Below are 9852 nucleotides of genomic sequence, written 5' to 3' on the forward strand. Positions count from 1 at the left end.
TGTTGCGCCTGTTTCACACAACTGGTAGCAGCATGAATGTCTCAGCCAGCGATTAAAGTGAAAGAAGAGCCACAGTAGTGATGGATGAGGCCTCGCTATACTGAAGTTAGAGGTGAAAAAAACAAAAATCTTCACATTAGCACAAACTGAGTTTGGATTTCCTAATTATAAATATAACATGGAGTATGTTTTGATTCATGTTACATTTTCTGGATCACAACATCCTTCTGGGATATATAATTTCCACCTTGTAATTAAAGAGAGAGGAAACTGAAAGCTGAACGTGCAGGGTTTTATTGTTTCTAAACTTTGCTTAAGAATCTTACCCATGCTCTTACCATTATCCTGCTCCCTCAGGTGTTCTGTCACCGGACTACATTTTCTCTTAAGACAATCTTTACATGAGGTATTTATAGACAGATATTTTACAGAAGTGATTAATCTCTTCACCCAAGCTAGTAATTTACTGTATTTTATTGTTTACCCAAGCATCATTTTTTTTTCCAACCTTGAAAACTGTGGGTACAGCTTCATTCTTAGGGTCGTTTCACTAATGTGGAGAGAACAACTGTTCTCTTGTAATTTTTTATCTAAATATTTGCAAAAACTTTGGCCAATGCTCCATCTGCCTTTCAACACTACTTTCACATATCTGTTATTCTTCTTACTGAAAAAATAGCCTATTTGAGTCGAAGAAAGAATGGAATGTCATCTCTTCTTCATTAGAGAAAGAGAATGATGGTATCAAACACACGTAGCAGCAATAACCCTGCTTTCTGTACGCTGGATATTTCATGCCAATAGGTTTCATTTATCATAAAATTCTAATATTAATACACTGTCCATGACCTTTGCTTCTATTTTGTGTCCCATATTTATTTTCAAACAAGTCCATCTTCTATTATAGAAGACAGGAATATGGTTTTTTTTAAGCACAGCAAAACCACAAAAGTTTCCAGGCCATTTCATGCAGCCATGAGCTTCCACTTGTCTGCGGAGAGGTGACTCACATGTTGTGATTGCTGTTGGCATTTCACTCTTAAGCATATTTACAACTATTATGGGTAGGCTTGTTTATAGCTAGAGATTTGTATTATTCTTTCTATTATAACCCTGCAGAAAAGCTTCCTTCTTCTATTCCTGCCTGTCCTTAATCTGCAGTTGCACATTCAGAATTAGCAGGTAATGAAATGTATTAAGAAGGATTGACTGTGAACTGTAAGAACCCAGCTCTTCATGTGTTATTTGAAAAACAATAGATGTCACATATAAGATGATAATGAGCATCAGCGCTAAAGTGAGATTAGAAACTTCTCAGTGAATCTTAATTACATTTTTCAATTTTTAGTAATCGCCTGACAGTAAATCCCTCAAATGCCAGTCAGACCAGAGCACATGAGGGCTTTTTGTATTTTCCTTTCTTAAAACATTGGAAAGGCTTCTTCCACTATTTTCTTGATGCCTTTTATTCAACATGTTAGTAATTGAGGGCTCGAAACTAAGTGGCCAAGGAAATGCTTCTCCTAATTACACAACATAAACCCTCTACCACATTTTTAGCTTTATTCTCAGTTGTTCAGACTACACTGGGAAGCAAAAGGTCTCAAATTCAGTTTGATACTGTGAATAATTTACGTATTTGCTCTCACTCACTGTAAGAGACTGTGAGGTTTGCTGCAGTGAATAGGCAGCACCTAGTGGTCTTGAAATGCACAAACAGTTAAAGTTCTTCGCAGTTCCAAACTCTTGAATTAAACGTTTCATTAACTAAGAGCAAGTATTAGTTTTCATTCTTGTATGAGTGTGCACATTCAAGCATGTGTGTGTATGTGTGTTTGCACGGGAGAAAACACATTCAGTTTCTGACTTGATATGAGATCTAGATCTTCATCTGGAGAGAATTTATCCTGTAGTATTTCACAGACAAATACAAGAAAGAAAACAAACTCTTTGAGCTTTTAAAAGCCACTGGTTATAATGGAGCAAACCCACGTAAAGACTCCACATTTTACAAAAATTCTGCTATTTTTTATAATTAGTAAAGTGCTTTAACACCTTCACTTAATTGTAACCCTTCCATTTTAAATTCAAGACCTCCAAGTTAATCATAATAATTAGCAATATTGATTATCAAACCTCAGAGTTTATTTGTGTTTAAAGGAATCAAAAATTTGAAAGCTATCCAACAAACAGTTCTCTGGAATTGCTTGGAAACGCATAGAATTAGAAGTAAGGGGTAAACTTGGTCAGTTAAGCTTATTATAACAACCTGAACTCCACAAGTTTGCATACCTTGAAGGTATATTTCATGTTTTATTATATTACAGTAATCAGAGACTACTGGATCATTAGCTTTAATTTTATTTTAAGAATTTGTTTGTAGATCCATTTATCTGCAGGATTTATTTTTTGCTCTTTACTGAGTTTCTCACTTCAATAGCAAATATATTATATCTAAGACTACTTGAAGTATTGCTGGAAACAGCACTGAGGTAAATATGCTTGCAGCAGCAAAAACACTCTACATTTTTTAGTGTTCTTTTGAACTTTATAGGCACACACCAGTTTGATTCCATAGAAATCAATGAACACAGTCTCTGTTTCCATGTTGGGGTACACAAAAGGCCATGACATGGGTAGACCAAGAGAAGAGTGCGAATTGCTTTGAACCCTGGTAACCAGAAGCTGCAGCAGCCATTCAGGCTACTTACTACCCATGGCTGGACTTCTCTGTTCTCCCTCACTACATCCCATGGTTCATCTGGAGTAAGCCAGCTTTGCCTGGGTGGGTGGATGGATGGATGGATGGATGGATGGATGGATGGATGGATGGATGGATGGAGTGGGTTTCATATTTCTTACACACGTACTGAAGCTTTCAAAACTGCCATCTTCTTTTACAATGAATCTCCCGTTACGTTTAAAACAAACGCAGAACTGGAAAGCTTGAATGGAAAGCATGACTGCAGAACCAACATCAAATCTGAAGCCAGTGTGTAGCTATGAAGCCATTTCACTGAAGTCAATTATGAGAAAGGCATTGCTCCTTTGTGACAATAATTTTCTATGAACCAAGGAATTCAGCAAAATATAATTCTAAGAGACCTTTTCATTGGAGATGGGATACTGCTTGCCTTCACAGAGCAGACCAGAGCTCCTGCAGAAGACCACAAATCCACAGCAACAGCTAAAAGATATTAGATGTTCTGCATCCCCAAATTCGTTAAAAAATGAGTGCCTGTTTCTCCTGCTTATTTTGTCCAGTTCTCCCAAGGGTCTCTGCATATATAGAAATCAATCCTGATCCCAGGAAGAGGTGGAAAGCTATTCACTCCTGCATTAAGAAAGGTGTGCATTACATGCACACAGCCTGTTCTGTATGTGTTTGACCTGCATGATGTGTCAAAGGAAAACTTATTCAGAAGTGACAGTGGTCAGAATACAGCCTGTTAATTGTCACACTGATGGTACTAGTAAAATGTCCCTCCCTCACGCAAAATCCTTTTATTGCCTTTGTACAAGTTTTAAGGCACAATCAAGAGGCCATCTCATCCTATTGACTTTTAATCAAACTCCTCACTTAAATCAATGAGGAGAGCTGCTTAAAATTGATAGTACAATAAAGAATCTGCAGAGCTGTTTACAGTAGGACTTTTTCTAATTTTTGTTTTCTTCTTTGATTCAATCATACTCAATCTGACAGGTTGATACCAGATGATGAATATCCCATGTGTGTATGGGATTTGTCAAAAATGAGAACAATAGGGATGCAATAATGCTAATATTGAATTTTCATGGATAAAAAACATATTAAGGAAATAAAGAGGGTGCAATATCACTAGAAATTGCTATATTTTCAAATCCCAGAATGGGTTGTGATGGCCTAGGAAAAAAGCTCTTTCGGTTCACTCACACAGTAAATAAAATATTCAAGTCTGGAAAGGAACAAACATATTAAAAAAGTGGTTTATTGCTCAGAATAAAAACAATTTAGAAAGTATATCTAAAATTCACATGGAATCACACATGATCACCCTGGAAAAAAATAATATTCAGAGTTGAAGAAGTTCCTGGAAACAGGGGAAAAAAAGGTAATTGTTTATTTCCACCAAAGGACAAAGTTGCACATAGATTCAGAGTGTTGATATCTTTTCGCAAATGTTTAGAGTAGAAAAAGAAGCAATGAAGCTAAGAGGAGCTACTGAGCTCATTTATATTTGAAAAGAGATTGATATTAATCTGGGAGGGAGACTCTGCATTCTGCTATGTACCTTGAAGAAACCGTATAAAGCTGTGGGGAAGATAGATGTTACACCCTGCACTTAAGCATTTCTTGCAGAGTAGCCCAAGACTACTATTTATTGGGTTACTCTTCTGAGGTGCTATAACTTTTTGAGCATACTATAGCACAAGCCTTGAAATCCTGCTTTTGGACTACTCTGGCAATGTGAGCATGTAAGCATGCAGTCCCTATCTTCTGCTCATTTTGACTGACATTATATTAAAAATTATTTTGCTACCCTCTCCAGAACAGCAAATTTCAAGCAGTTTATGAAGGAAATCCTCAAGACTTCATACATAAAATGATCATATACAATTTTTCACATCAGTATAAAACAGTATACAGTCAAAAATATCAGGGCTCCAATTTCCCATCTATAATATGGGCATACTGGTATCCCTTCAATTGTGTTGTGCAAAAAAATAAATTAATCATAATAGTAACATAGTTCAGACGTTGCGGTATAAGTATTGCAGAACAGACTGTGAGTAAGATTGATTAAAGAGACATTTAAATTAACTAGACCGCTGTACTCAATTGAGTAGCACAAGCTCCTTCCACTGGAACGATGACCAGTCTGTCAATATTCCATCAATATCCTTTAAGCTTAGAGAGACTGGGTCTGACAACCATGGAGGCTGATCTACCCAATCAATGCTGCTCTCCCCCCTCTCTCCAAATGAATACTTCCTATATTTTCTTTTAAATATTTCTCTTGAAATAAATTCAACTTGGATTGAACCTAGAAAAGCACAGCAGAAGGCAAAAGAAACTGCAGGAAAATAAAAAGAGTTTAGGCCTAGGGCATGACAGATAGGGGACACATACTAAAAGCGGAAATGTACAGTGGAAATGAACTGTATAGACAAAAAGCGACATCTCCAAAGAGCTCATCACACTGGAGCAAGTCTCCTTTCACACTTCTGAACATAAACACATGCACCAGCTGCACTAAGTGTGTCTGGGATGTAGAGAAGTGATGGGAATATCAACTACAATTTGCCCTAAGAGCACAGCCCGAGATTGTGTTAAAACAGTCCTTTTTTCTGTACATCTGCTTAGTAAGAAATGAGAGGTTTGGAGGATTTCTTTTTCTTTTGTTTCTTTGCATTTTAAGAGGTCAGAAGCTCTTGTTCTATTTCAAGCATGCCGCTGTACTGATCCTGTGAGCTTTGCCCCAAGCTTTTTTCTGCTGGCCAATACCAATATAATTTATAATGAAAACATTGCAACTCAGACTATACTATCTGCTAGCACATTGATGAGTCTTCACCAAACAATTACGAGGAAATCAAAATCCTATTTCTTTTTCTGCTTTTTGAGCTAGTTTTTGATTGTTTTGTTTTGGTTTTCCATGTTGATATTTTATTTGTACACATAAATGAGTTGAAGTGCAGGCCAGGGTATCCATAAAAGTTCTACAACTTTACCAAAACTTACTTAGACAGTAATACCAGTGCATCCTTCTGGAGTAGGTATGATTCTACTGATGTTCATACACTTAATATACATACAGGATCCCATTTAGGGAAAGTGTATGAACCACACCAATATAAATCTCTTTATAAGAATAAAAGGATATTCACTTTATGAATGGTAGCAGTATTTTAGTTTAAAAAATCATGCCCACAGTCAAATCAATCCACGTTATAACTGTGCAGTTCAGATCCCAGCCCCTTCTATACCTGAAATCAAATAAATTTTTAAAACTTAAAAAAAAATTAACAAACTCATCTGAGATGAATACAACTAACTAAAATACTATTTCTCTCAATTCAGAATAGTTTGTCTGTGCCATAGATCACACTTTACAGTTCCTAAATATCACCTCCAGTTCCTAAATATCATCTCTTTCCAGCTCAACCAAAGAACCCATTTTCTATGCTTTTGATAATGACTCTTCCTCTAATGATGATTTTCTGGCATGGGTAGAAGAGGAAGAAATCTAGATGGAGGCATCAGCCCCTCCCAGTTCTCACAGACACAGAGATTAAAATGCTAATCAGGTCACCCAGAGATGGCAAGGAACACCAACAAACTAATACTGTGGCATATCCAGTTCCTTGAAAAAGAAATTACATTCCAAGCAATGAATGATGTTGTCTGATATAAAGCAGAAAATTCAGAAGACCATTTTGAAAGTCTATTATTTCAAAAGCTTTTCCCTCAGCAGCTATTGGTAGTACTGTTTGTTTTCCAAAGAAATTTCAAGCCTAGCTAATGGGGAGCGGGGGGGGAAAGGGCAACAATAAAAATACTTGTTCTGTTTGTAGTAAAATAGCACAAATTCATTTCTGCAGTACTGCAGTCCTGCAAGTTGTCCAGATGCTTCTTACTCTGCTTGAGACTTACAGTTCGATCTTGACAAATGAGGACCTATTACTCTACTGGTTGGTTTGGGTAGATGGCAAATCTTTGGGTCTATTGGTTTGGGTTGATGGGAAGTTGAATGTGAGCCAACAGTGTGCCCTAGAAGCCAAAACAGCCAATTGTTCCCTGGGGTGCATCAAGCACAGTATAGCTTGTCAATACAGGGAGGTGATTGTCCTGCTCTACCCTACAGTGGTGCAGGCGCACCTGGAGCACTGTGTGCAGTTTTGGGTGCCTCTATCTAAGAAGGATATCAAACAATTAGAGTGTGTCCAGAGGGGGGGTGACCAAGATGGTGAAAAGTCTCAAGGGTACGATGAGGAGAAGCTGAGGTCACTTGGAGAGGAAAAGTCTGAGGGGTGACCCCATCACCATCTACAGCTTCCTCAAGGGGAGCAGCAGAGGAGGAAGTGCTGATCTCCTCTCTTGGGTGACCAGTGACAGGACACGAGGAAATGGAATGAAGCTGAATCAGGGGAAGTTCAGATCGGACATCAGGAAAAGGTTCTTCACTGAGAGGGTGGTCAGTCACTGGAACAGGCTCTGCAGGGAAGTGGTCCTGGCACCAAGCCTGTCAGAGTTCAAGGTTTAGTCATGGCTCAGTTCTAGGTACTCCTGTGAGAAGCAGCAAGTTGGACTCGATGATCCTTAAGGGTCCTGTCCAACTTGAGTTGTTCTGTGATTCTATAATTCTATGATACTCAATTATTGACTATGCATGTCAGTGTGGGAAAGCTGAAAACAGATGCTGGATGCAAAGCTTGTATGTCACAAACTAACTAACATGAAAAACCATGCTTGCTGAGATGACCCCACCGAATAGCCAGAAAGGAATCAAAGCAAAGCTGGAAAACACAAGACAGACTGGAGGCACAAAGGAGTTCGCTTCAGGTATGTGGGTTCTCTGCAGCTGCAGACTAATCAGGAAAAAGCTCTGCTGCTGCACAAAAGCTACAAACCACTCAAGGCTACACAACTGAAGCCTGGTATTCACAGTTCAGTTCATTTAACAAGGGACTGAAAATGAATATTGATGTTGCTGAATACCTATGTGCAGGTACAGAAACAGACTGGTCAACCTAGATCTGATTGAATTACCTTGTTTCAACGTGAATTGGTAGCATACGAAAGAGTATGTGGAACTGTGGCTACTCTAATGACTGATGATGCATGTGGGGAAACAGGCTGCGTCATACCTAGTGGTCTGTGTGATTTAAGAAGAGCTGAGCAATCTTGAGGATCTGTCAGCTACAGATGGGTCACAGCAAGTGACTGATTTTGGAGCACACAATAAAGCTAGAGGAAGGACCTGAGGGGGAAAAAACTAACTCACGATAAAAAGGTTATCTTGTTATGATGCTCTATTTGCTAGATTATTTCACTCTCAGTGATGGATTACCCCTTCAAATACCTAATTATAGCATTACAGATAGTCAATAAGAAGAGGGTGGCATGAGAGTAACACACAAGAAGTGTTGGGATTGATTTGTTAAGCTTTTTTTTTTTTTTTAAGGTTTAAACCATTCTACTTGTTTGAAGAAATGCCAATATTTCTGGTGATGAAATTTAATGACAATTAAGAAACATAGCCTTACTGTCAAACTATTTCATTTCTTCAAGAAAATTAACTCTTGACAAAATTATTCCTGTATATTACTGGTTTCCTCAGTGTAAAGCCCAATTTGATATTCCCTGTGAAATTTCCTTAGCTTAGTAAGAATCTAGTAGATGGGACCAAATTTTCTCAAATACCCACTAGCTTTGGCTGCCCTCACCTCTGATGTTCACAGGAACACTGTAGATCTCTGTTAAAACAATGAAGCATTCCTGCCTCTGGAAGTCAGGCAACATCTTTACTGCCGGCTGCTACCAAAAAATCTGGATTCTGTGACCTCTAAGCGCTCAGTGCAGGGAGAGGTAGAAATTTCCTCAAAAATTACAGTAAGCAGTGTTCATCCTGATAATTTTCCTTCACATGTTTTATGACACTACATCCACTAATGCCATTTTTTTCCTTTGCTTGGAGTTTGAACAACCGAGCTAGGACACACCGTTGTTATGAAAAGGTGCCTGGGAGCAAGCATGTCACCCCGATGTACAAGTATTAGGTTTGGATTTGATAGAATAGTTTGGGTTGGAAGGGACCTTCAAAGGTCACCTAGTCCAACCCCCCTGCAATGAGCAAGGACATCTTGAACCAGATCAGGTTGCTCAGAGCCCCGTCCAGCCTGGCCTGGAATGTCTCCAGGGATGGGGAAGCCACCACCTCTCTGGGAAACATGTGCCAGTGTTTCACCACCCTCACCATAAAAAATTGTAAAAACCAACCAAACAAGCAAAAACAAAACAAACAAACAAAAACATGGCTTAGAAGGGCTAGGATGCTTGTGTTCTCTTGGCTGTCCAGGTTATCTTTTATCCTTCAAGGACAGCACTAAGATTCCAAGAGGACAAGTCTTTCTTTCCAGGTCTGGATTGTCCTTCTGGTCATTGTGATGAGCTGGTGTCCTTTAGTTTGCTCTCTCAAGCGTGACTAATCAGTATGCAATGTGAACTATATACATATATAAACAAAATTAACACACTTTCATAGTATAAAGACTGGCGTAATAGGGAGGGAAATTTTCACAGCACTTTATTAACACACATACAATACTTGACAGTGAAATCTACCCCCAGCCGACACCAGCACCACAGGGGGTCCGCCTGCAGGTGCGGTCTGCGTGACTCCTTGCAGGTAAGTTTAGGGGTGACCCCACGGTCCCAACAGGGGTAACTCGCACTGGGCCTCGCAGCGAGAGGCCGGAGCTCACCGCGGATCGTGAGGCAACGGCACCAGCCCCACTCCGGGCGGATTCGGAGCCCGCCCCGCTCCACTGTCGGGGCGCACGCAGCCGGCCGCCGGACAGACAGCTCGGGCAGGCCCCGCGTCCCCTCCGCCGGCCCAAGCCCGGGGGAAGGGCGGGGCGGGCGGCCCTTCTCCGCCCCCGGCACTGCGGCGCGGGGCCGCGGCTCCGGCGCTGTAGAGGGCGCTGCGCGTCCCGGCGCGGGGTTGGGCGCGCCGCTCCCGCCGGCGGCGGCGGCGCAGTTCCCGTTCCTGTTGCCGTCGCCGTTCTCCTCGGGCCGGGCCGGGCGCAGGGACGGGCGGCGACCGCGTCTCGTCCTCGCTGCCCGCTCCTGTCCCTGCCTCGGAGTCGCGG

This window comes from Nesoenas mayeri, assembly GCF_963082525.1.
Source record: "Nesoenas mayeri genome assembly, chromosome: 2".
Lineage (NCBI taxonomy): Eukaryota > Metazoa > Chordata > Aves > Columbiformes > Columbidae > Nesoenas > Nesoenas mayeri.